The sequence below is a fragment of the Camelus ferus genome, chromosome 12, assembly GCF_009834535.1.
Source record: "Camelus ferus isolate YT-003-E chromosome 12, BCGSAC_Cfer_1.0, whole genome shotgun sequence".
NCBI lineage: Eukaryota > Metazoa > Chordata > Mammalia > Artiodactyla > Camelidae > Camelus > Camelus ferus.
In genome coordinates, this window is record NC_045707.1 from 61339042 (window position 1) to 61363434 (window position 24393).

The 24393-nt window shown below is 39.7% G+C and overlaps 1 long non-coding RNA gene across 1 annotated transcript; it reads left to right on the forward strand.

The window, feature by feature from the left end:
- The first annotated feature begins 2363 nt into the window (after positions 1-2363).
- LOC116667772 lies at positions 2364-5614 on the forward strand. The gene is made up of 3 exons (XR_004324811.1): positions 2364-2568; positions 4637-4742; positions 5341-5614. It is a non-coding gene; the product is annotated as an uncharacterized LOC116667772 (long non-coding RNA).
- The last annotated feature ends 18779 nt before the right edge of the window (positions 5615-24393 follow it).

A 24393-nucleotide genomic window follows, 5' to 3' on the forward strand; every position in this document is an offset into this window, starting at 1 on the left:
ATCTCTAAATTTATAGAGTCCTGGAATAAACAGTTTCAAATCTATCCATTTGCATACCTTCCTATACAATCTTGGTTAAAAATAGCTACTCAGTAAAAAAAGACCTAATTATCCAATCTAGATAATTTTTCTTTTTTTCTTTTTCTTTTTTTTTTAATTGAACTACAGTCTATTACAGTGTATCAATTTCTAGTGTACAGCACAATGTCCCCATCATGCATATACAAACATATATTCATTTTCATATTCTTTCATTAAAGGCTATTACAAGATATTGAATATAGTTCCCTGTGCTATACAGAAGAAACTTTTTAAAATCTATTTTTATATATAGTGGCTAACATTTGTAAATCTCAAACTCCCAAATTTATCCCTTCCCACTCCCTTTCCTCAGTAAGCATAAGATTGTTTACTATGTCTGCGAGTCTGTTTCTGTTTTGTAGATGAGTTCATAGTGTTCTTTTTTTTTTTTTAGATAATTTTTATAATTCAAGTGACTGTTTGATGACCTATCTGTTGGAGGGCTAGTGCTAGTTGGTGGTGTTCTGTGGTACAAGGGAAAGATAATCGCTTTCACAGTCGAAGACAAATAATGGATTGGAAGAAAAGAGAAGTTTTATTATTTTTCCTCAAACAGATTTACTTTGGTCCTTTGAATGATAGAAAGCTTTCACATGAGGGACAGAGGAAGACTGAGGGAGGGAGAGAGGGAGGAGAGGGAATAAGGGACAGAGGATGAAATGCTTAGAGCATTCTAAGTACCAAGGCTCTTAGTCTTCCTCTGTGTTGCCTGGTTTAATGACCTAATATGAATGAGATACAGTTATACTCCCGTACCGTTCATTTATCAGACGAGGCAAGTGTCTTTTGCCTCATCTTTTTGAACCATTTCATTTTTCTTTAATGGCATTTCTCTGGACTCTCCTTTTCTAGGCACAGACAGCGTGGCCGGGGCTGATAATGGATAATGAGTTGTTTCATAGTAGAAATTTATGATAACCTTGGCCTCATAAAGTCTTCCCTTCACACAGGAGTCATTTATGAAAATCTATGAAGAAATTATAGATGCACTGTGTTACAGGAGAATGGCAGCTGGAAGTATGGCGGTTTTAAACAGCTTGTAAGCTTCTGAGCATGACTTGTGTGTGGAAATAAAAAGATATATACACACGGCTCAGCGAGCTATCAGTGGGGATGTTGTAAATCAGAGCAGAAGGTCACAAAAATTGGAGGGTATTTCTCTGCTCGTTACTGAGTCTGGGACTGTTTTTTACCTTGGCACTTTGTAATCTTCAATCATCAACTTATCTAAAAATATCTTATAGGAATGTCAAACTGCTTAGGGTTTAATTCCCTTTTTTTTTTTTTTTTAAGAGACACTTCTTTTGGTTTAAGTTGCCTGAAAAGTCACCTTGTTGTATCACTGAATTCTGCTGTGCTGTTGAATTTTTCATCTGCTTTCCTAGACTTGCTCCTGCAGTGGTCAGTGAAGTGAGGCGTCAGGAAAAGGGGGGCAGGAAAGGCAGATGTAAATGCATATGCTGACCTTGAAGCAGACCTTCAACTCTGAATGCTGTCAGGGGAGATGCGATGAGGGCTTAGATCCCTTCCGCTGGGCAAGATGTTGGAGATCCTCTTGCTTCAAGAAAACTCCCGTATCCTTGCTATAATATCTCTTCTCCCTGTTACTCAGAAAATATATAATTGCCTGTATTTAGGGCAATGGTTCTGTGGACTATTCAGTGGACTGTCAGCCTTTCAGCAATAAGAGAGACCATAACAAGATTTCTATCCCAGGATCCGTAAAACCTTGTTAAAAAGACAATTCACAGTTCAAGCGGAATTTTGCTTTCATAAAAAAAAAAAAAAAATTCCTCTGATTATTCAATCAGTTGGTATTGTAGAAATTTGGAACCTCTTTATGAAATGCAGTATGCCTAAATGGACTTTCCATTTACCATTTTGTTGATATAATTGCAAGTGTATTTCATCAGAAATAATACTAGCTATCTCATGGATTGATCACTTACTCTCTACCACACTTACTCTCTCTATGCCCAGTGCCTTTTATGTGATCTTATTTAATCCTTACAAAAACCTTTTGAGTAAGGATGTTGGTACTATTCCTGTATCACAGATAGAGAAACTGAGGTTTAGAAAGATGCAGTAACATGTTTATTATTTTATATGGATAGTAAGTGGTAGAGCCAGAATGCAGACCATGACCTGGGCCCTAATTACTAATTTCAACCTCAAAGAATTAACATTAAATGACAGATTTGAGGAAAGAAAAGATATTGTTAAGGGCATCCCTTGAGGAGGAACCAGGACCTGGCTTTATTGCCACACTATTTTTTCTTGATTGCTCCTCCTTTGTTTCTGCATTACCTCCCCTCCCTAATTAGAGAATGCTGAATCTGCTCTTTGGAACTCAGGGATGGTCCAGGAGGCTGAAACCTTTTTCCTGCAAATAAGAAATGGACCCAGAAAGGATTTGAACCTGGGAGGGCCCCACAGGATCCTGCTCAGTTTCAAGAATATTCCGGAGTTTTCTTTCTAAAGAGAAGGGTAAGTATTCATGCTCATTAATATTCTGCCTGATGTGTATACACACATATTGCAGAATTCTCAAACTGGAAAAATAAACTGGCTTGGGATGAGTAAGAATCCAGGTCATCTTAAAAATACTTCAGTGCTTTTTAGCTCTTTTTAAGTTAAGATATTTTTGTTCTGATAGAAATGATGTAAGTAGAACATATTCAATGGTCCTGAGAGCTAAAAAAAATCCTCACAGTGCTTTCAAGAGAAAGCTTTTGTTATTATTCCCATTTTATGTACTAAAGGACAGACATATTGAAATATGTCAGTACTGATTGTAAAATAATGCCGAATGTTTATTGAGCACTTAATATGTGCCAGGCACTCATTTAAGTAACTCTATTAAGTAAATACTCCCCCATGTTATAGACGATAAAGCTGAGACACAGTTATAACTTCCCAAGGTCATACAAAGTATCACAGCCAGAATGGAAGCCAGCCAGCCATCTCTAGAATCTGTGCTCTGAATCACCCTGTAACATGGCCTCTCCTTCTGTACATGCTACTGTATTTACATGTTAACCACACCCTATGTCGCTGTCATGTTTCAATAATGTATTACATTTGTGTTTTGCAGTTGCCATCCATGGTGACCAAAATTTATAACACTGGCTCAAGTCTCTTTAACGATCCAATCAGTTCAGTAGCATTTTTGGTTTTTATTTCTTTTGGAACACAATTATCATGATCTTACTCGTTCGTTAATTTACTCAGTCATTTTTAAGTTCATTGATTAACTTACTCAGTCAATAAATAGTTATTCAGCATATACTGAAATGCACTATCTATAATTTGATTTGCTAGGCATTTGGGGGAGTTATAAAGACTCTATTAATGGATTCCATAACCCACAACCTAAGGGAGGGCCAGTGTAACAGAGTAAGGCAAATTCAAGTAATAGAGCTAACTTGACCACGGTTCAGGATAACGTATTATTGTAACAGAGTTGAGAATTAAGCGCTGTAGGGATTACAAGAAGGGAAACATATTGTATCAGGATAGAGGTCAGGAAGGATTTGTGAAGAAAATGAAACTAAGAAGGATTTAAGGCTGTCTTAAAGGCTGAATATTTGCTATTGGAGATGTTACATTCAGAAAAGACCTTAGAGACATTATACCTAATTCTCTCATTTTAAATTTGAGAACACTGAGAATCAGAAAGGTTAACTGATTTCCCAAGGTCACATATCCCATCTGTAACCCCTTCTTCAATTCCAAACCTGAATGCTTGCTTAGCACTCGTTTTCAAATAGCTTTGACAGTTTATCTTGAATTCAGTATTGGTTACCTTGTTTAAGTACTCTCAAGAGGCAAATAAAGTAAAACAGACTTTTAGTAATTAGTAAAAATCATTAAGGAAATGTAATGCTGACTAGGCAAATCTAAAGTAGGGTCTGACAGATTTAGTGCCAAGACAGGCTTGGAAGAGAAGAGGAAGTAGCAGATGGAGTTTTATGTTAGTCATGACAGCAGGTGGGAAACAGGTAATAGCAAACAGATGGGCCCCCTAATATAGAAAGACCACCAGCATCACATCTTCCACTGCTTTGTTCCCAAACAGTAGTGAGATTGAATAGATAGTTCATTGCAAAAATCTTATTGAGCACAAACTCTTAGAGGTATAACGCTGAGTATCAAGAGGAAAGTATAAAAATAAGACCGTTTCTTTACTTAAGCTCTGTACTGAGGCTCAAGAAGAATAGGAAGTATAAAACAGGTACAAAAAGAGAGCAACATAATGCAAAAACGGACAAATAAATGCTTAAAGAGAAATATAACCAAAATATTTATGGAGAAGGTGGCACTCAAGGTGGGTCTAGTATATGGGGCCAGAAAAGCAAAAGGAAATGTTCAAAACGAACAAAAGCTCAGAGGTACAAGTGCTGGGAAGGATTTGCTTAACTGCAAATGGCACACGTAGTTACAGACAGGCAAATCCATGTCCTAGGTGGCTCAGGCTGGAACCAAGTCACTTAAAACTCTCTTAATTTCCATTTCTTGATTTCTAAAATGAGCTCGTTTCTACAATCCCTTCCAGGTTTAGAAGCAAGTAATCTCTTATCTAGAATCTAATGCAATGTCAGATTAATAGTTTCCAAAGTGTGGGACAGTCTGTGCTGCCAGTGGACTGCAGACTTCAAGTGGTATGTATGTAATATTTATGTTAATAATTATATAATTTTTAGCTTTTCTTTCTATTTAAAACAAGTGACACTGATTTCCTTTTTTTTTTTTTTTTTTGGTAAAGTTAGACATTTAAAATTTCTGTGTAAGTGCAAAATGTGTACCAAGTTGTAGAAATGATTGTTGTGCAAATGATTTCTCGCCAAAAGAGAAGATAATCCCAAAGGTTATGCTCTGATTGTCATGCAGAATATTAACCAGCTTTGAATCTAATTTAGCCAATCATATTCCAGCATTCTTTCTCTTACTGGCTTCAGTGCTTTATATCTTAGAACTATCTATGCTGCCTTGCTGGTTTCTCATTAATAAAGCAAGTCAATCTTTCCCATGCTCACGATTTGATTTGAGTTACATTTGTAGCTTTTCAAAAATGATGCTTTGGCAAACAATGTATCATTTAGGGTTTAAGCAAAACCATATGTATATTTATTTATATGTTTATTATTATATATGTATGTATATATATAGTTAATTACAAGGATTTGAACTTACTGTACTATGGCAGCTGGTTAGGAAGTCTAAGTAAGGCTGTACGGTTGTTTCTGTGTCTGGCATTAGCACCTGAGTCTGCAGGCAGCTGGGAAAAGAAGATGGATGTAAAGCAGAGCAAGCAAAGACAGGATGGATGAAGGAGAAGCTGGTGCCTTCCATCATGTAGCTAAATATGCACCTGGTCCAGGAGTCAGGGATGTTAATCCAGCAGGAGGACCTGGCAGGGGCCCAGCTGCTGTCCCATGCCAACGAGGTGAGCCTGCAGGTAGGTAACACCACTGGGTGAGTTCCATCAGTGCTTCGTACCCCATATCCACCTTTCAAGCATAAAAAAAAAAAACCCAAAAAAAACAAGACGGCCACTGCTTCCTTTCTACTTTCTTAGTCTCCTGCAAAATATCTTTGAGGCCACACTGTCCGGGCAGAGAAGGGAATTCTGGAAAATATAGTTCCAATGTAGCCAAGTTGATACAATACAAAATCGTCACACACTGTTTATCGTGAAATTTGATGGGGTAGGGGGTTCACAGACCCCAGAAAACCCACCGATAGCTAGCCTGGGGGCTCCAAGACCCCTGGGTTATTACAGATCTCTTTCCTAGTGGCACGTGATAATAGGAATGGTATCAGTGGTTCAATTAAGAAAACACTGCCATCCAAATTTAGGCTTATCAGCATCAATAAATTTTAATAACTGAAAGAAACTATCATATTTGTTGTCTTTCTAATTTTCTCTTTATCCCAGAACAAGAATTTTAAGAAGCTTGTTAGTTTTCTCTAGGTACTAAAGAGTCACATCCTTGAAAATTTTTTTTGCAAATGTAAGCTTTTTTTCCCCAATTTTTCAAGCACATGCACACATTAGAGATTTATCATATCTGCCACTGACTTTAGTTATAATTACATGAAATAAGTGAGTATTTTTTTCTTTGACGTCTAATGTTTCAGATATTTTTAAGCGATACAAATTACTGAAGATATTGCTATTCCTTTTGGATTTTCAAACTTCTTGAATGCTGGGTGCCCTTTCATTCCTATCCTAGCATCTTGGTTTTGAGTCAATGGGAACATTTTAATTAGACTGTCTTTTGATCTTTCAACCAATCTTCAACTCCAGAGAAAGGAAGCAGCCCCTGCCCATCTGCTATCTGTAGAAAGGCTCTAGTACAGAGCTGGATAATAACAGCAAGATGTCAGATTTTTATGCAGCGCTGCTTCATTGCTATGGGAACCTGGACAACCCTCCTTTCTGAGAATTGTTTTCACAAGGAAATTGCTCCATGAGATTTCACTGAACATTTCCATTTCCATTGTCGGATGATTCTGAACATCTCACCTCTTACAGAGGACTGTGATGACACAAAACAGAAAGATGTCTGTCTTTTTACCCATGTTCAAATTTTAACTGAGCTTTCTATACCTTCTGGTGTTATTAAAAAAAATTATGATGGGGGTAAAAAAAATAGCAATTGATGGAACCATGACATCAGGGCAAAAGTTATTTTAGTTTTTTTAAAAATTTATTCAAAAACTATGGCCTTTGAAAAAAAATTCTTAAAACAAAGATATTTAGTTAGAAAACAAATAAGATTGCTTCAGTTCTGGCCTTGTTATCTAAATGGAAAGTTTCTCTTATGTATCTTAGCTGTAAAATTATATTTATAATTTCTTAATCTCATATAAGGACCAAATTTTAGTTACTAGTCTTGTGAACTTATGCATAGTGGAGCATCCCATAATACGCAACACTCAAAAAAAAAAACAAAACAAAACACCTTGCCAAATGAGATGAACACATACCTTTACAATACTATATTGGTTTAGCATCCCCACATTTTCAAAATGAGTCAGCACATCAACTCCTAGAGCACCTTCCCTCAGCTGAGACGCGGCCTCGTTTCTACCCCGGTGCAGCACCACTGCTGCTGCTGAGAGATGCAGTGCAGCCCCTGTGGCCAGACTACAGCCTTGAGCTCTGGTCCGTCTGCAGGAGTCTTCGGGAACTACGGGGAACAAAAATCGTATTATTGCCATCAGTGAGGATCCCCACCTCCCTGAGGCCTTCTCTTCACTGCCTCACCCTGAAGAACTACAAACCTCTATTTATACTGGGCACCAACTAAGCCCCATGAAACGTCTACTAATCCACACTTCTCCTTTCCCTTGTTAGAGAATTTACCACAATACACTTAAGCCCTCGTCACCAGTCTCGGCGTCAGTTTCTGCTTTCCCTCACTCTGAAATGCCTGCGTGTGTTGTGATCATCTAAGACTTCTATACAGATGGACCTATGCAGGTACAGGTCTGTTTAGCAGATGCAGGCAGAATTAGTGCTACAAAAATTAGGAAGGAGGCACCATTTGCCTTGTGTAGATTCCCTTCCTCCACCCCATCTTCTACCGTATCTTGCTTTCAAGCTGTGAAAAAGCACTTTTAACAGGATGTCTGATTATCTTTTAAAAAGGTATATCTGATAATGCCCTTCCTCAACTTTAAGTGGACCACCATTCCTACTAAGATAAAGGCCAAACTCTAGCATGGTCTCCAGGCCTTGCAAACTCTTGTCCCAGCCTGGCCTCTCTAGCCCTGTGTCCCCTTGGTCTCCCTGATACCTCTGCCATCCATCCACACTTCCATCCACATCCTGCCATCCGTCCACACTTCCATCCACATCCTGCCGTCCGTCCACACTTCCATCCACATCCTGCCGTCCGTCCACACTTCCATCCACATTCTGCTGTCCGTCCACACTTCCATCCACATTCTGCCGTCCATCCACACTGGCCACCTTCCAGTTCCAGGAAGGGATCGTGCTCACTCCTTCCAGGAGGAGAGCCTTTGAACGTGCTGCTCTCTCTCTCTTTTTTTTTCCCCCAATTGTGGTAAAATACACATAACCTACAATTCATCATTTTAGCCATTTTAATGTAGACAACTCAGTGACATTTTAGTGGATTCACAGTGTTGTGTAACCAAACCATCACCACTACCAAGTTCCAAAAGGAAACCCCATTCCTATTCAACAGTCCTTCCTCATTCTTCCCTACTCCCGACGCAGGCTACCACTAATCAGATTTCCATCTCTGTGGATTTGCCTATTGGGGATATTTCGTATAATGGAATCATACAACACATGGTCTTTTGTGTCTGACTTCTTTCACTCAGCCTAATGTTTTCAAGGTTCAGCCAGGTTGTGGCCTGTATCAGTACATCATTCCTCTTTATGGATGAACAATATCCCATTTAATATCCATTGAACATATGTTATTTTGCCCTAAATGACTTACCACTCTTGTCTTCACTTGGTTGTCTCCCGTTCAGCCTTCAGCTGTCAGTCCACATCCTCCGGGAACTTCCTCAAGACTCCTGCTGAGGTGAGGTCATATGCACTTTTAGGCCCAGCTTTCTCTTCTGCACAGCTCTCATCTCTGCAATGAAACACTTATCCAGGGTGTCTAATTACCAGCCATCCTCCCAGCTAGAACTGAAGATCCATGAGACAAGGAATCTTACCTGTGTTAGCTGTGTTAGTTCTATACTGTAGCCCTAGTGTCTATTACAGGGCCTGGTATATAGATAAATGTTTGTGAAATAAATGTTGTGAAATTATTTCCTACTAAACAGTAAATAGTTGGCAGCTGCTTAATGTTCTTTCATTATGAACATTTTGGCATTTTGAATCTGAATAGAAACAGCATTTTGTGGAGAAACTCCACGGGGGAATTTCCCTGGCAGGGCGTGAAGGGCAGAGTTGTTCTGGGGGAGGGACTCCTTCCTGCTCCTTGAATTGCAACATCCAGTGTCTATTCCACCTGTAAGTTCAGCTCTCTGAGTCACCATTCCATTCACTCTGAATCTGTCCTGCTTCCTTTTCTTCTGAACTGAAAAACAGACATATTTGGTTTCATCAGCATCCTTATCTCATCTCTCGAAAAACAGTGATCTGTTATAGGTAATTATCTCTCAACCAACCCTCCTCTCCAATATTTATAGCAAAAGCCTGATTGAAATTTGATGGGTTTCTGTGAAGTCTGCCACTGCAGGAGGCTTTTCTCTTAACTGGGATTGTAATTATGTGTTGGAATGTAATCTTCATTAACTCAACGGCAGTGTTTCTTCCCAGTGTTTTCCTGATGTTTGTAATGGGTGTAAAAGTAGTATTTCCTCTTTCATGCCCTTACTTTTCCGCGTATGCAAACCATATCCTTTGTGCAAGCGTTTGCAGTCTACACAATGCTGTCCTGTCTTTGAGTAATTACATCTGGAAAACTGCCAGTCATTATCTTCTTAAAGTGATGGTAAATTCTTCTCTAGTATTTACAGACAGATGACAATTAAATCGAGGCCCTGATACAGTAAGAGTACAATTTAACAAATTTACTTGGTGGCAGCGTTTTTTATTTAATTTTTGTGTAATTACTTATGAGAACATTTCCTCCAGAATGACAGTTCTATGCTACAAATGAGCTGCTTGAAATTTTTCTCAATGAGGCATCAGATTAAGGGACAGTTGTGCCAAATAAATATATCATTTGCATGTAGAATCACTATTATTTTAGTTTTGGTTTAATATCTGACTTCTTATGTCCATCCAATGAAAACTGGATTTTCTGTTGTCCCAGATATAGCTAAAGCTCTCGAATGGTTCTTTTTTCCCAAGGTAGGCGTAGGAGGCTCACTTTAAATAAAGTTAATGGCTACTCTTTGAGAGTTGAGCTGTGGATATATATATATATATCCATATAGGTATATAGTGGCTAAACATAAATTTTTTCAGAAAATCTAAAAAAAAAAATCAAAATGGGTTCCTAAACTCAAGGATTGTCCATAGCCTAATTCATTGTGCTAATGCAATAAATTAAAAAGAAATTACCTAACCATAGAGGCATTGGGAAAAGGAGATCACCAGAGGCAAACATGGGCAATCTAGATCTAAATAGTCAAGGCTGACTGAGATCTTGGTCCAGCAATCAAGATGAATTGATTAGTTGGCCCAAGTAAACAATTCCCAATTGTGTGGCTGGCTATCAGAGTCTGGTTTGGTATATTTTAGGATATTACACAAAATCTTACTTACGCTGATCCTAATTTGGCATCTCAGAAAGCTTATCTCTGGGAAGAGGATGTGCTGGGAAGGCTAACGTGATTGTCCTGTCCACTTGGGTGTTATATTTCTCATTTTATAAATTTAAAGATTGTTTTGGTTTTAAACGCATCTTGGTGATGTTTGAGAGAGTGAAAAAAATATGCTCCATCTATATCAACTTTGGAATGAAGAGAAGATTATATTTTTTGAGCTTGTCAGATTGAGAGCCAGGCCCCTAGCAGTGCTGAATTCACCAAGGCAAAAGCCGACCTTTGGTACCTTTCTGCTCCTAATGGTGGCCAGCTCACTCTCCCAACAAAGAACCTCTCTCTTTTACTGTAGGTCTTCTTTTAATTTATCTATCTTTCTTTTTACCCCCAAGGTTTCTCTGAGGACATAGAGAACCTAATAGGAAGAAAAACTCTTTAAAGAATCCCAAGGTGGAATATTCTTCCTGCCAGTGGTAAGTGACATTAGGCAACTGAAATTTTTTTTTCCTTAATTTCAATTTCATCATATCTTTAAGCTGGAAATGCGATGTTGTGGTTTCTTCTGGGTATTAAATTAAAACTGTTTTTGAAGTGCCAGCTTAAGATAGCATTGACATAATGCAGTCCTCAGTAATTCACCTGACTGGGTTTCAGCTTATTCTTAAAAAAATTGGTTGACAAATACGTACAGTTCTTTGGTTTGGAAAGATAGGATTATAGAAGTGCATTCATGGAAGGCAGCTGATGTTTTTTCCCAGGAAGAAGACTACAGATAGGCACATAGATTTGGTCATTGGGCATCCCTTCATGTCTAGACTTAGAAAATTAGGAGCTTTTTGGTGTCTATGGCACAAAAGCCTAGACAAGTATAGAAATAGCCTCAGAGCATGGTCACGTGCCAGGAATCGCCTAAGACTCTGAGTGTGTGAGAAAAAAATGCAGAAAAACGAGGACAGTCACATGCCTACATTCAGTTCCAGAATATGGCTTTAAGATAAGCATATGCTATCTCATATCCTGATCTCTTTTTTAAGATCCGGCCTCTCTAGTTCTATTCCCTGAGTAACCAATTACTGGATCAACATGATCAGCAGCTTCCTAAGACGTCTGTCTTTCAGGCTGTGGCCAGCACACTCTGGTTTTTAAATCCACTCTTGGTATGCAACGCCATGACTGGGAAAGAATCATTCCATCTACTGTAATAGGATAACCTGTGAAAAGATTTATTTAAAGTTGCACGTCAGAAACTTCCATTTACTCGAAGTGTCCTTTCATGTGGGCACTTTTTTTTTTTTTTTTTTTTTGCTTGAAGGTGGGGTGTCTTTTAATGTTGATGTTGGAAGCCTCCACGAGTGAGGTCTGTGGCTTTTATAATTATACAGGCTTTTAGCAGAAACCACTGGGCGCTTTCCTCTCTAAATCTGCCTGACTGAAAACTGTCTCCAGCCAAATGACCAATTTAAAGGTCAACGTAAATGCTAACATTAGCTGTTGAAGAAAGACATTCAGCTGCAGTGGAAGGTGGAAAAAATGTGGTTTATGTACTGTTCCTCCAATTCTTCACAGAAAAAAAGTTTCTTTGGCTTCTTCCTTTTTCAGACTGGGCTTTTATTGTCTCACATTGTCCGAGGGGTTTTTAAAAATGGGGTTTTTCAATGTCAACACACCCTTGGCATTTAGGGGTTTAAATTACGTAATTGGGGCTCTAAGGAACTTGCAAGGAAGAACACCAGACTCCCTCATTATGTTAATGGTTTCCCTGAGCTGCTAGGCACGGGCCTCTTTGCAGCTTGGCCTCTCTCTGGGGGCTGTCCAGGTGCCTTTTCTGAAGTTCAGGTGGACAGTGAGGAAGCGCTGTCTAAGGGACACCCGCAAGGAGAGCGCAGGCTGCTCCGCTGAGCAGCGCAGGCACACAGGTATTCCGCTAACCGAAGCTGCTCGGCGCACGTAGGGACCGAAACCATTAACTGTACCTACCGAATGTCAGGGAACGTGCCGTTTGTGCCTACACGATCGTGATTCTGAATGAAGCATGGATGATCCTTTATTCAAACCCTCAGGAGAGCTCTAGGACCTCACTTTCCCTTCGCACTGCTGCTGTTTTGATCTTTCGTTTCAGTACTTCCCCGTCTCTGTACGGATTCCAAGTGGGGTGCGTCTGCGCACGCGCGAGTGTCGTGTGCGTGTATGTTTGCGAGCTTGTGTGTGTGTAGTATATATGTCTTCGTATCTTCATAGTTCTCTTCTGGACATGTTATCCTGGATCCCTCAAACTGCTCTCAAGATTATTTCCTCTACAACCTTCCGTTCTTCTTATGCTTCTGGTCTCAACGTATAGCGTCATCATTCACCCATCACACTTGCCTTCGGTCCCATTCACTCTCCCAAGCCCCTTCTGGGCCACCTTATTCACTCCTCCCCAAGGCAGTATCATATTGCCCACTTCATTTCCTCCACATCATTCATCCCGTATTTATACAATTAAGTTAGTTTCTTGTTTACTTATTTTTGTCTGTCTCTCCTACTAGGATATAAGCTCAAGGAGGCAGGCGTCTTTTCTGTGCTATTCCCTGCTATAGCCCTGGGACAATGCTTGACGTGTGGTAGCCACTCAATAAATGTTGATTAAATAAAAGAATGAATCAATACTTACCCTACTGACTTCTATCTCTGTAATTTCTGGCAAATCACTTTTCCCATCCCTGCTGCACCTATGCCAGTTAGAGTCAGTACAATGTTTCAGATTGGCGGCTGCATGGGCCTCCATCCTGCTTTCCTTGCATTCATGCTCACGATTCTCTGAATCATTATCTACCTTGTAACCTGGGATCTTTCTAAACTGCAGATTGGCTCTCGGTCATTGGTCTGTTCAAACACCTTAAGTAGTTCCCATTACAATGTGCTTTGCAAACCTTTCTACAAGGGTCCCCTAATGGCGGAGAAGAGAATGGGGCTGGAGGAGATAGAACCTCCAGTTACCCAGTTACATCACAAGCACAAAATATCTTAGGAATCTCATGATTTATCTTACAAATGAATGCAAATTTTGCAGTCTACTCCTTTAGTAACAGATATTTTAAATGACTCACCACTAAGCAGAACCAATGCTTCAGGAAGACGTTTCTTGTTTATCCTGTGGTTTGGGGATATAGGCCGTACCAGGATATCAAAGTCTTGAGAAACACAAAGGCAGATGAAGTTCAGATAAATTTATCTGGTGCACAAGGCCCTTTGAAATCTGGTTCCTAATTACCTCTCTGCCCTCACCTCTTGCCATTCTTTTACACTCGCCTAAGCCCTGCTTATTTCAGTGCCGCGCTCGTGTTCAAGGCTGGGTTTGGTCCTGGTCCCCCTTCTCTGCTCTCCCTTAGAACCTTGTGCATCTTCAACCCAGGCATTATTCGACCTTACTGTTTATTTCTGTGTCTGTAGCACTAACCTGTGAACCCTTAAGAAAAAAAAAAGATGTACCTTGTTGTAACCCAAACCTGGTACAATGCCTGGTATATCTCAGACACTCCATAAACATCTATGGAATGAATTGGTGAATGAGTGAATGGATTATCACTTGTTCTAAGCAAATACTCATTTAAAGCTATAAGGATCCTTATATATGAGAATAAGTGATACTGGATTTCATTACCTCTCCACCTCCCTCTTTTACCCTTCCTTCCCGATAAAGACATGTGAAAAGATAAATTCATTCAGGGATGATTTGATTGCCAGAACTGAAAACTACTATATTGCCCAAGACCCATGCACCAATCAAAATTTACTAAGGGGTGTAAATTTCAAAGAGCTTCTCTCTCACTTGAGAATTTGAAGAATTTTTGAAAGCACAAAGGCTCCTAGCTTGAAGCATCAGTTAAAGAACGGATTTTTGATGGCATTGTTTTTCCCGATCTAGAAGACACCTCGGAATCAGATGTAATCTGTAAGGGCTTCAGAGGGGAATTGAGCCCAGGCTTAAAAAAGACAGTCAACCTGGCTGTTCCATTGTCACATAATATGTGACAATGTCAAGAATCATAACTTGTCCACCCAGTATCACATCTGTTTCTAACACTTACTATCACATGTTGTCATTGGGACTGTAAAGTCTGATCAGCTGGGTTTTCCTTGAATGGTCTGATGAGCTAATCCTAGGGTTCAGTGTCTGCAAAAAAAAAAAAAAAAAAAAAAAAAGCAACACTTTGCCAGTGAAAGTACAACTAGTGGGGCCCCTGTGCCTTCAGGGTCTCTTAGAATTATTTTGGCTAAAACCAAACATCACCTGCATTTTATGGAGTTTTCAGTCCTGCATGACAGATGCTCAAGAGGAAAGTTCTGCAGCTGCAGTCTTTTTACACAGGAAAGTGGTTTGCTCTTATTAAATGGGGACCAGAGGGAGACGAGGAGGAAGAGGAAGCAACAGAAAGGGGTCTGGCTCCAAGGCCATCCCATCCCTAGGTGCCGGGTGCATATGGCAGTTGGCTGAGAATTGACATCTAGCAGCTGTGAGTCCCATCCTCTGAGAGCTCAGAGTCCCTGACCAACACTGGCTCTGATACATGATTAAGCACCATTCGGCCAACTATACAAATATTCAGCAATCAAAATGGACTGAAATAAAAGTACAAGCAAATAAGTAAGAATTCTCCACCCCCTACACTGCAGTATAGAATATAAATTGAGATGCTTTCTTTATAAATAGCTCACAGTGGACTTTTCCTGAACAACTTCACTCATCACCGGCTCAGAGGGTGTCCTTTCTTATGCACGAGCTATGATTTGGAGGATGTTGAGCACATAGGATTCATCATTTAGAGTGTTTGGTAATTTTGCTACAGTGTTTCCAATCAGTACAGATGAAAAAGGAGTGTATATTTTATTAATTAATGATAATAAATTATTAATTATCTCCGGTTTGGCAAAGCAGAAGCAGCCTATCTGGAGACTGCTCCACAGACTGGTTTGCAGGCACTTCGTCCTGAGATTACCAGAAGCAGGGTCACAAACAGTCTTTTAGGCACCACCATCCGTTTTCCGAACAGTGGAGACCCGTGTAGGCTTCTCCTCAGTCACAGCCAGAGCATCTTTGTTTTTATGTTACATTTTCCAGATGTGATTTTTAAAAAAAAATTTTTAATGTACAGCTGAAAAAGTTTTGGAAAACTACTCAATAATTAGAAAGATAAACAGAGTTAGGCAGACAGAGCGCATATATAGAACACTGCAGTTCTGTATTAAAAAACACTGCTTCCAGCCATAAGACTTTGTGAATTTAAACTCTCCTTCACCAACATCCAAATATATTTAAAATATTCTTTCCCACTTAAAAAAAATAAAAGAATTAATAAATGAATAATGGCCTCCAAATATCCAGTGTCTACCTGTTTCTTTAAATTAGGGGTTATGATTAAGTTACTAAATTTATGTGCCTATTTTAGATGAGTTAATCTGAAAACCATTGTTTGTATCCATTCAAGCGACTTTCACTAATTTATTTCATGGAGGAAGCAAAAACCTGTGACTGTGACATGTAAATTCATAGAAATTAAATGCCACTGAGTCCATCCTTGAAGTGGTCTTTTTCAGGACTGAGATTATTGACTAACCCCCAACACTGAGAATCCATTTCTCAAGCATCCTGACTGACAGACGAGAAAAGCCAAGATCAGAGAGCCGGCTGGGCACTTAAGCAGCCGTGCTCTAAACAGAGGCGAACGTGGAGATAGCCGAGCACTCCATTTCTCTCTTTCTGGAGAGAAGATAATCCTCTGCTTTCTATTGCAGCTTTTTTTATTTTAAATCACCGTGAAATGAAGTTCTCACTACATAAGACGTCTCCGAACTCCAGTTATTGACAGGGTTTTACAGGAATCAAAGTCAGGCATCTGGAGTAGACTCTGAGGTCATTTCTCCCCTATACCCTGTGTCCCCCTAGTCATCCACAATCCTGCCAGGACCATCCTGGAGGTGAAGCAATCTTTTTTATTTGTAATAGTTCCAGCACAAGTTATGCAACAGTTTATTTCTTTAATTTTAATTGGAAATTTACATATATACATACTTCTGTACATTCTATTACCTCCTTTCCTTTAAAATACACAGATACTTTCTAGGAAATATTTCATTTCACAAATGTTATACCCTTTATGAATATCGACTTTCTATTCATTCCCTAAGCTTTCCTTTATTCTGAATTTCTTCCTTTCTCCATTCCTTTTTCTCCTTAGCTAAACCATCAAATGACTCTCCTACTCTTTTACATTTTTACTGATAAGCAGTTCCTGTAATTAATAACCTTATCTTTCTGTCTGTGAGAAAAACAAATTTAATGCATTTTAATAAGGAAGTTGGAAGGCTAAGGAGACATTTTATTGCCATGTTGATTTTGATAAGACTAGAAAAAACCAGGTGGGCTGGTGACTGCTTATAATAATTAGTATTTGCGCACTCTTTTGTTACTCTTGACATTGGCACTTCAGTATTTTTCATAGGTGTGTTTCTAAATACCTAGTTATATAAAGTAGAATTCATTGGCAAGCAAATCTCATTGAACACAGGATGGTGTTAAAGTCACTTTATCTTTATATCTGATTGGAATCTTGTGTTTATTACTCTCAGCTGACCAACCAACAGGGCTGAGCCTCAGAAGACATGGTTCCAGCTCCTCCAAAAATGTGCTTTTGATTTGGGGAAAACAGCCTGATTGTGTTTCCTTTTCTATAAATCAGGAATGAGTGCATGTGTGTGTGTGTGTGTGTGTGTGTGTGTGTGTGCCTAAAAGATCTCTAAAATCTCTTCCAGATCCAGCATTCTGCAATTGCAGCTAATTCATTTGAAAAGGAAAAAAAGAAAAAAGCCTATTTCAAAAAAAAATTTTTGCTTTGAGGCTTTTAAAGTTAAAAATCCTTTGAAATGTGAATAATTGGGTCTCCATTCATCTGGGGCTAAATGTTTGTACATCCGAAAAACAGGCTGAATAAAGCCGATTCCTTTGAAATTGGTGCAGTCTGTGAGATCATGATGGGTCCTGAACAGAAAGAACTCTGTGAGGGCCATCAGAGTGGCTCTGCCCTTATTTCCTGCTCATCCACACACTAAATCCTGTGAAGTGAGTGTGTCTGTAATTTCATTCTACAAAGAGGAACACTTCCAGTGTTGCACAGAGTGGCTAGTTGTCCTGGGCAGGGCCATATAGAGTCACACAGAGTAGGGGGAAGTGGATAAACATCCTGATTGTCCAGGCTATGGTGACTTTTTTGGTACAAATCTTACTTTGGGTGTCATCCCTAGGACTGTTCCCTTCAAGTTGAGGGCAGAAAATGAATGAGAGTAAACCCTCTTCAGAAGGGACTGCCCACCAACTAGGAAAGCAGATGGTTAGTTGGGTGTCTGACAGATCTTCTCCAGTAGGCCGTAAGCTCTCAGAGGGAAGGGGTCCTATTTTATTGAATTAAGTGAATTAAGATGGAAGTAGTACCCTTCATTCCCCCATGCTCACATCTGGCCTCTTTCCACTTTGGCTGTATCCCTCATTTTCCATTTGTAATGTTGAGAGTGTTCATTTATTCTTCAGGGCAGGGAAAAGACAATTTTTTTTGTAACCTCCTATAGTACCCAGCACTTTGCCAGGTTCTCCAATATTTTCCAGCTCTGTGACTCTGAATAACTCCTTGCTGATTGGTGAATCACCTGGGCTGACTCCAGGGAAAATGAGAAGTTTTGGATTTGGAACCCTTTGATAAACTCCTGCTTTAGTCTCCCATGGTAGTCCTCCCCTCCGCCATCCCCACTAGTCTGTTTTGAAAAGTATGAATTCTCAGTTAATCCCTCAGGGTCCCAATCACCCTTAAAGCAGAGGTCAAGACTCAAGGACTGTGGGCTTTAATCATGGTTTAAGGAAACAATTGCCCCCACTTTGGCATCCTGTCTCATTAGTGACACTCTCACTGGAAGATTCGAGCAGGTAACCAAAAGGAGTTTCTTGGCAAGGTTTCACAGTTTTTAAATCTGTCTTCAAATACCAACTACTCCTTTTCTACCTCTCATCTCTTCTTCAGAGGCCAAAGCTTTAACCATTATATAATATATATATATTTGAGCCTGTATTTTGTATTATACATCATGTGTGACTATTACACTAATTTAAAAAAAAAAGATGTTTATTGAAATAAGTTGTTCACTACTGTAAAATTCTAATGATAATCAAACCAGAGCAACAGAGATTACTTTTCTGAGCATTTGGTCACAGCTTCAACAAATATTGTCTCTTTAAGAAATTATTATAAAAGGATTTCACCTACATTTATAAAGATGTCTTCTTTTATTTATTCTTTGGTGCTTCTGAATGTTAAATTTTACTGGCATTTCTTTGTCCGTGCTCAGCAAGTTAAGACAGCATCATCATTGATTTCTGAGGCATCTTAGAGTAAATATATTTATTCCTTCTTTTTCCTCCAAAGAAATAAAATCTATGTGCTGTGCACGTGGGTTAGGGGAAGTAACAATGGGGGGATTGTTCCAGTCCTTGGTACTGCCTAACCTCAGAGGTAAGGACTGTAATTCTTTCAAGCACTGTCCTCTAGTGGGGAAAATAAATATTAGCACTTTTAGAACAAGCATTGCTGTTCAGAGACTAGCACTTGCAAAGTGACCTTCACTAACCCACTCAGAGCTTTTCCTTTTCCTAAAATTGACCCTTTTTACTCATGTGAGTTAAAGTATCTGTTAGTAAGAAAAGTTCTGTCATCACGTGTGCCTTTCCCTGTACCAGCTCATCAGAAACTACTGAATAGATAGGTAAAGAGGGCTTGCAGTGAAGTACAGGTCCCCTGAGCATCATGGTGAAATGCGAAACAAAAAGAGCACAGTGCCTGTATTTTTAAAAATCAGTACTTTAATGGAAGGACTGCTGTGTTGGCAAAGTTGCCATTCTGAAATTAATGGTTATGTGGAACAAACATGTGCATTTCTTTGACTCCACGAACAACTCAAGTCTGGCTGGCCATCTAATGGGACAGCTCAGAATTTGTCTTTATACACGTCCCTTTGGGGTCCAATGATTATTCACCTTTTACAGATGGCTATTTCTTAATGTTATTTAGTGCAATGATTAACTTTGAAATTATGAGTGACTGTAAATCAGGGTCTATCAGATAAAGGTTTTGGGACACTAGAATCAGACAGACCTGAATTAACCAATTATTGGTTAGTTGGCCTTTTAAAACCTCAGTTTCCTCAACTGTGAAATGGGGTTCATAACAGTTCCTTCCTCAAAGAATATAATCATGAACCCAAGAGATGATGCTGGAAAAATGCTTAACACAGCGTCTGGCTTTTCACAAATACTAAATAAACATTAGGTATTCTTTTATATAGCTTTTGTAATTTTTTTTTTGACATGGCCTCTAGAGAGATCTTTATCTCTAATCCATCTCCCAGTAGAGCACGTGGAAGACTATTTAAGAGTCATTACTGAGTTCCCTTTCTCCAGTTCCAGTCTTTGCTCGCTGTGCCTGCTCAGCTGGACTCATGCTTCTTCCTCTCCATTGAATTTTCATGTTTGACACCTCCTTAGGGGACTGTTCCATATCAGGTGTCATTTCACGTCAAGAAGCCAAATTTTGTGACTGCTTATAGACACTCTAGAGCATGCACACAGCCAAGCTGACTGGTCCTGCTATCAGTTCCCAGAATAGTGTTCCGACCTCCACATCTGAAGGAGCACAGACCACAGGCTTGTAAAAAGGGTGCTCCTGGGAAGCTAAGCTGGGGAGTTAACCTGCGAAACAGTCTACTTTTCATGGCCTCATAGACTATGTCTAATGCCCTGCAAGGTTAGAAAATAATTTTCAGTGCATCTCTACCATAAACAGCTTTATCCTTCCTATAAACCAGGTCAGTTGCCCAGCGGGAAATGTTTTCTGCAAGGCTGTTATGGCCAATGGGGGGCTTCTGCACAGCTAAGCTCTGGACACAGTGCTCACCCCTGCTTTTCTCTGAAAGATGCCCTTGAGTCTTCATTCTTGCTCAGTGTCCTGTGAAAGATGCTAAAGTCCCTGCCACCTGATCCCAGTGTTTCATTACTGCCTGACCCTGACCTGCCAGTTGACTCTTCCTTCTTCTTTCCTCATAAACAAAGCTCAGATCTCCCTTGGGCTGGAGAAGGGTTGATGGTTGAGGTTAGAACAAGGGTGAGAAATCCAATTACTTGTTGCAGAAGCAAACCTATTGTGAATTCCTCAAAGACAGGTATACTGTCTTGTGCTTAAGGGGGGGGAAATCCCGAATGGAAGACTAAAGGGAGGATGCAGTGAGGCAATCAACTTCCAAATCTGTTTCTCATAACTGACACTTTGGCACAATTGAGAGAAATGACAAAGTGTGCTCTTATACTTCTTAGAGCTGAGCTCCAAAGACAGAAGGAAAATGAATCACTAAAAGGCCTTCCCAGTACAGGCATACCTCAGAGATATTGTGGGTTCTGTTCCAGACTACCGCAATAAAGGGAACATCCCAATATAAAAGTTACGTTTACGTGACACTGTAGTCTATTAAGGGTTCAACAGCCTTATATCTAAAAGAAACCACTGTACATGTCTTAATTAAAAATACTTTATTACTAAAAAAAAATTCTAACCATCATCAGAGCCTTCAATGAGCCATAATCATTGCTCATGGAGGATTTAAAATATTTTGAGAATTACCAAATGTGACACAGAGACTGTGTTTGTATTATATAGGGATGTATTTGCCTGCAAGTAAGAAAAGTTAACCAATAATGGTTTAAACAAATAGGGTTCTCTTTTGGACTTTGCAAGAAGTCTGGATATATACCATCTCAGAGCTTGTGTAGCAGCTCAGACACATCATGGGAGATTTAGGCTCTCTCTGTCTTAACACTCTGCCATGCTTAGCATCATGCTTGTTTCTCATAGTCTCAGGATGGTTGCTGCAGCTCCTGCCGTTATGTCTGTGCTCACAGCTGGGAGAAGGGGAGATAGGTGTGAAGCCAGCTATGTCTATGTTTTATTTAAAGAGGAAAAAAAAAAACTTTTCACAAAAACTGTAGTAGCATACTTCATATTATGAGTCCTTGACCAGAATTGTGTCACAAGACTTATAGAGAGGCTGAGAAATTGAGTATACAGTATTTATAGCCTTGATAGTGACGGCAATCAAGAAAGAATGGGATTGGGAATGAGTGTCAAGCTAGGTAACCTATAATGTAGATCACAATATTGATTACCAAACCAAAGCAAAACAAAACAGGGACTGCAATGACATTTCAACATAAAACTGGTTGATTTTTGCATCTGCTAATTTTCTGAATGAGTAACTAAATGCATACATGTCTCGTCAAAGTGTATAATGTTCCAGTATGTAGAAACTTGGATAAACGAACGAATGAATGAATGAATGTTCTGAGGAAATTGGCACATAGAAAAGACTTTCTGAAACTCTACCCAGACAGCTGTTTTGACCATTTGACTTTCCATTGCTTATTTCAGTGAAAATTATTAATATGCCTGAATATAATCTTAATTGGTGAAGTTGGCATGCTTTTTTCTCTTTATCAAATTTATTTTACCCATTATAAAAGCAATACATGTTCATCATAGAAAATTTAAAAAATAAAGTAGACATAGGAAATAAAACGTCCTAACTACCCACCACATATAAACTCTAGTTTTTTAATTACATTTCGTTCTAGTCTACTTGCTGTGCATTTTTTTAATTGAAGTATAGTTAATTTATAATGTTGTGTTAGCTTCAGGTGAACAGCAAAGTCATTCATATATATATATATAATTCTTTTTTAGATTCTTCTCCATTATAGGTTACCACAAGATATTAAATATATAGTTCCCTGTGCTATACAGTAGGTCCTGGTTGTTTATCTATTTTATATACAATAGCGTGTCAAGTTAGCATGCTTTTGAAAATTCCATTCAACAATCATTAATCAACCAATGGTTATAAGCTAAGAACTGTACAAGACCAGGGAGATGCAAAGAAAAGTACGACAAGATTCCGACACTGAAGGAGCAAATGGCCAAGAAGGATAAAAAAGTAAGCAAAGGGGTTTCATAGGACCCTAACATGGGCCGCCTAGCTCTGCCTGCGAGAATGAGAGAAGTCATGAAGGGCTGTGTGCGTGCTTTTGCATGGTGTGTGGAGAGGGGGATGAAAGGAAAAGGAGGAAGAGAGAAGAGAGGGAGGCTTTTTCAGACAAAGGGAAAGGCATGTGAAAGGCACAAAGGCACGTGAGTACACATCAAATAAGACACATGTTTGGGTACGGCTGTGTGGCATAGTAAGAAGTTAATGGATGTTGGCATCAAACATACTTGAGTTTGAATCCCAATTCAGGTTGTTCCTTGTGAGACCTGTTAAGCTCCTGAGTGTCTCAGTTTCCTCATCTCTAAAATGGGAAAATACCTCCACGATAGGGAATTTGGAGGATGAAGTGCAATAATATATGCACAACATTGGCTACAGTGTTTGAGACAAAGGACTCAGTGACTGTATGTGGTAGTGGTTGGCGTTTTCATCAGATGAACAAGGCTAGTCATCATCATGTGAGAAGAATGGGAGACAAGGCAGGAAAGGTCAGCACGTGTAGAGCAGGAAGGACACAGTGAGGCATGGTCGACTGCAAGTTATAGCCACAAAGCCCTCACACCCCTCTAGTCATGCCCCTTTGCAATGTGACGCTGCTCTTCTTTCTACTAGGAAGTGAAATCTGTTTCTCCAACCTGTCAGATCTTGTGACTCATTTTGACCAATAGGGTGTGGGAGAGGTGACTGTGTGAGCATCTGAGGTCCCAGGAAACATTTCCAGCTCTTACATTCACTCTTTTGGAATCCAGCTGCCCCACGAGAAGATCCCAGCCAGCCCCCTGGAGAGTCCACATGGAACAGAACTGAGGCACCCTGTCCGACATCCCCAGGTGACTGCCACCTTGGGCCTGCCAGTCCCTGTCTGGGCTGCCACCTGACCAGGAAACACATGAGTGGGTCCTGCAAATACCACCGGGAGACCCAGAATTGTGATGAAATACGTGGGTGTTGTTTGGAGCCACTGAGTTTGGGGTGGTTCGTTACGCAGCAATAGATAACTGAAAGAGATGCCTTAGGAAGTTAGATATATCCTAGGAGATAACGAAGAATTGTTGAAAGATTTTAAACAAGGTAATGACCTCAACAGAGTTCTTATTTTACAAATTTAACTCCCATGTAAGCATAGAGGATACTCTGAATAGGATGTTACTGAAAGCAGACAAAGGAGGCAGGAGGTGTTAGGAGCATAACAGTAAAACTTGACGAGGATTTGGAAGATACCAGGAGAACAGCCAAGACAGAACTACCTTCCTGCACATGCATCCTCAGAAGGGTTTAATGCTCTGCAGAATCCTTCTTGAAATTCTTAATAATTTTTGAACAAGGAGCCTGTGTTTTTACTTTGCACCGGACCCACAAATTGTGTAGCTGGTCCTAAGGAAGGAACTAACAGAAACACCTCCAGGCCTGGCCCATCACAGGAAACAAATGACACAATATATTCCTGATTGTGGCAGCTTTGAATTGTCCGAGGCCCAAGTCAGGATCCAAGTGAAGGTCTGAGTCCCTCAGGAGCAGTCAAGCTTTGGTTACTCCAATGCTAAAATGAGTGGCAATTCCACACAATAGAAATAGCAAGAATAAGAAAAGTGTTTCTAATCTCCCTCCTAAAAGCTTCCTGAGCGGCTTTGAATGAGTCAAGTTTTTCCAGCTTCCTCATTCATGAAATAAGGTGCTGGTCCTGTCCTTACCCAGCTCACCAGAGTGTGACAGTTAAAAGACATGTGAATGAAGCACTTGAAATTCCCCACAAAGGAATGCATTCAACTAAACAGAAGTACTAAAAGTAATTCAAGTAACAATAATAATCCTCACGCCAGTGTCCTCAACCCAGGTCCTCCTGGGGTGGCTATGACTGCATCCTCTTCAGAATACTTAGAATCAAAAATGCCTGTGGCTTTTCTGAGATAAGGAGACAATAGTAAATCGATA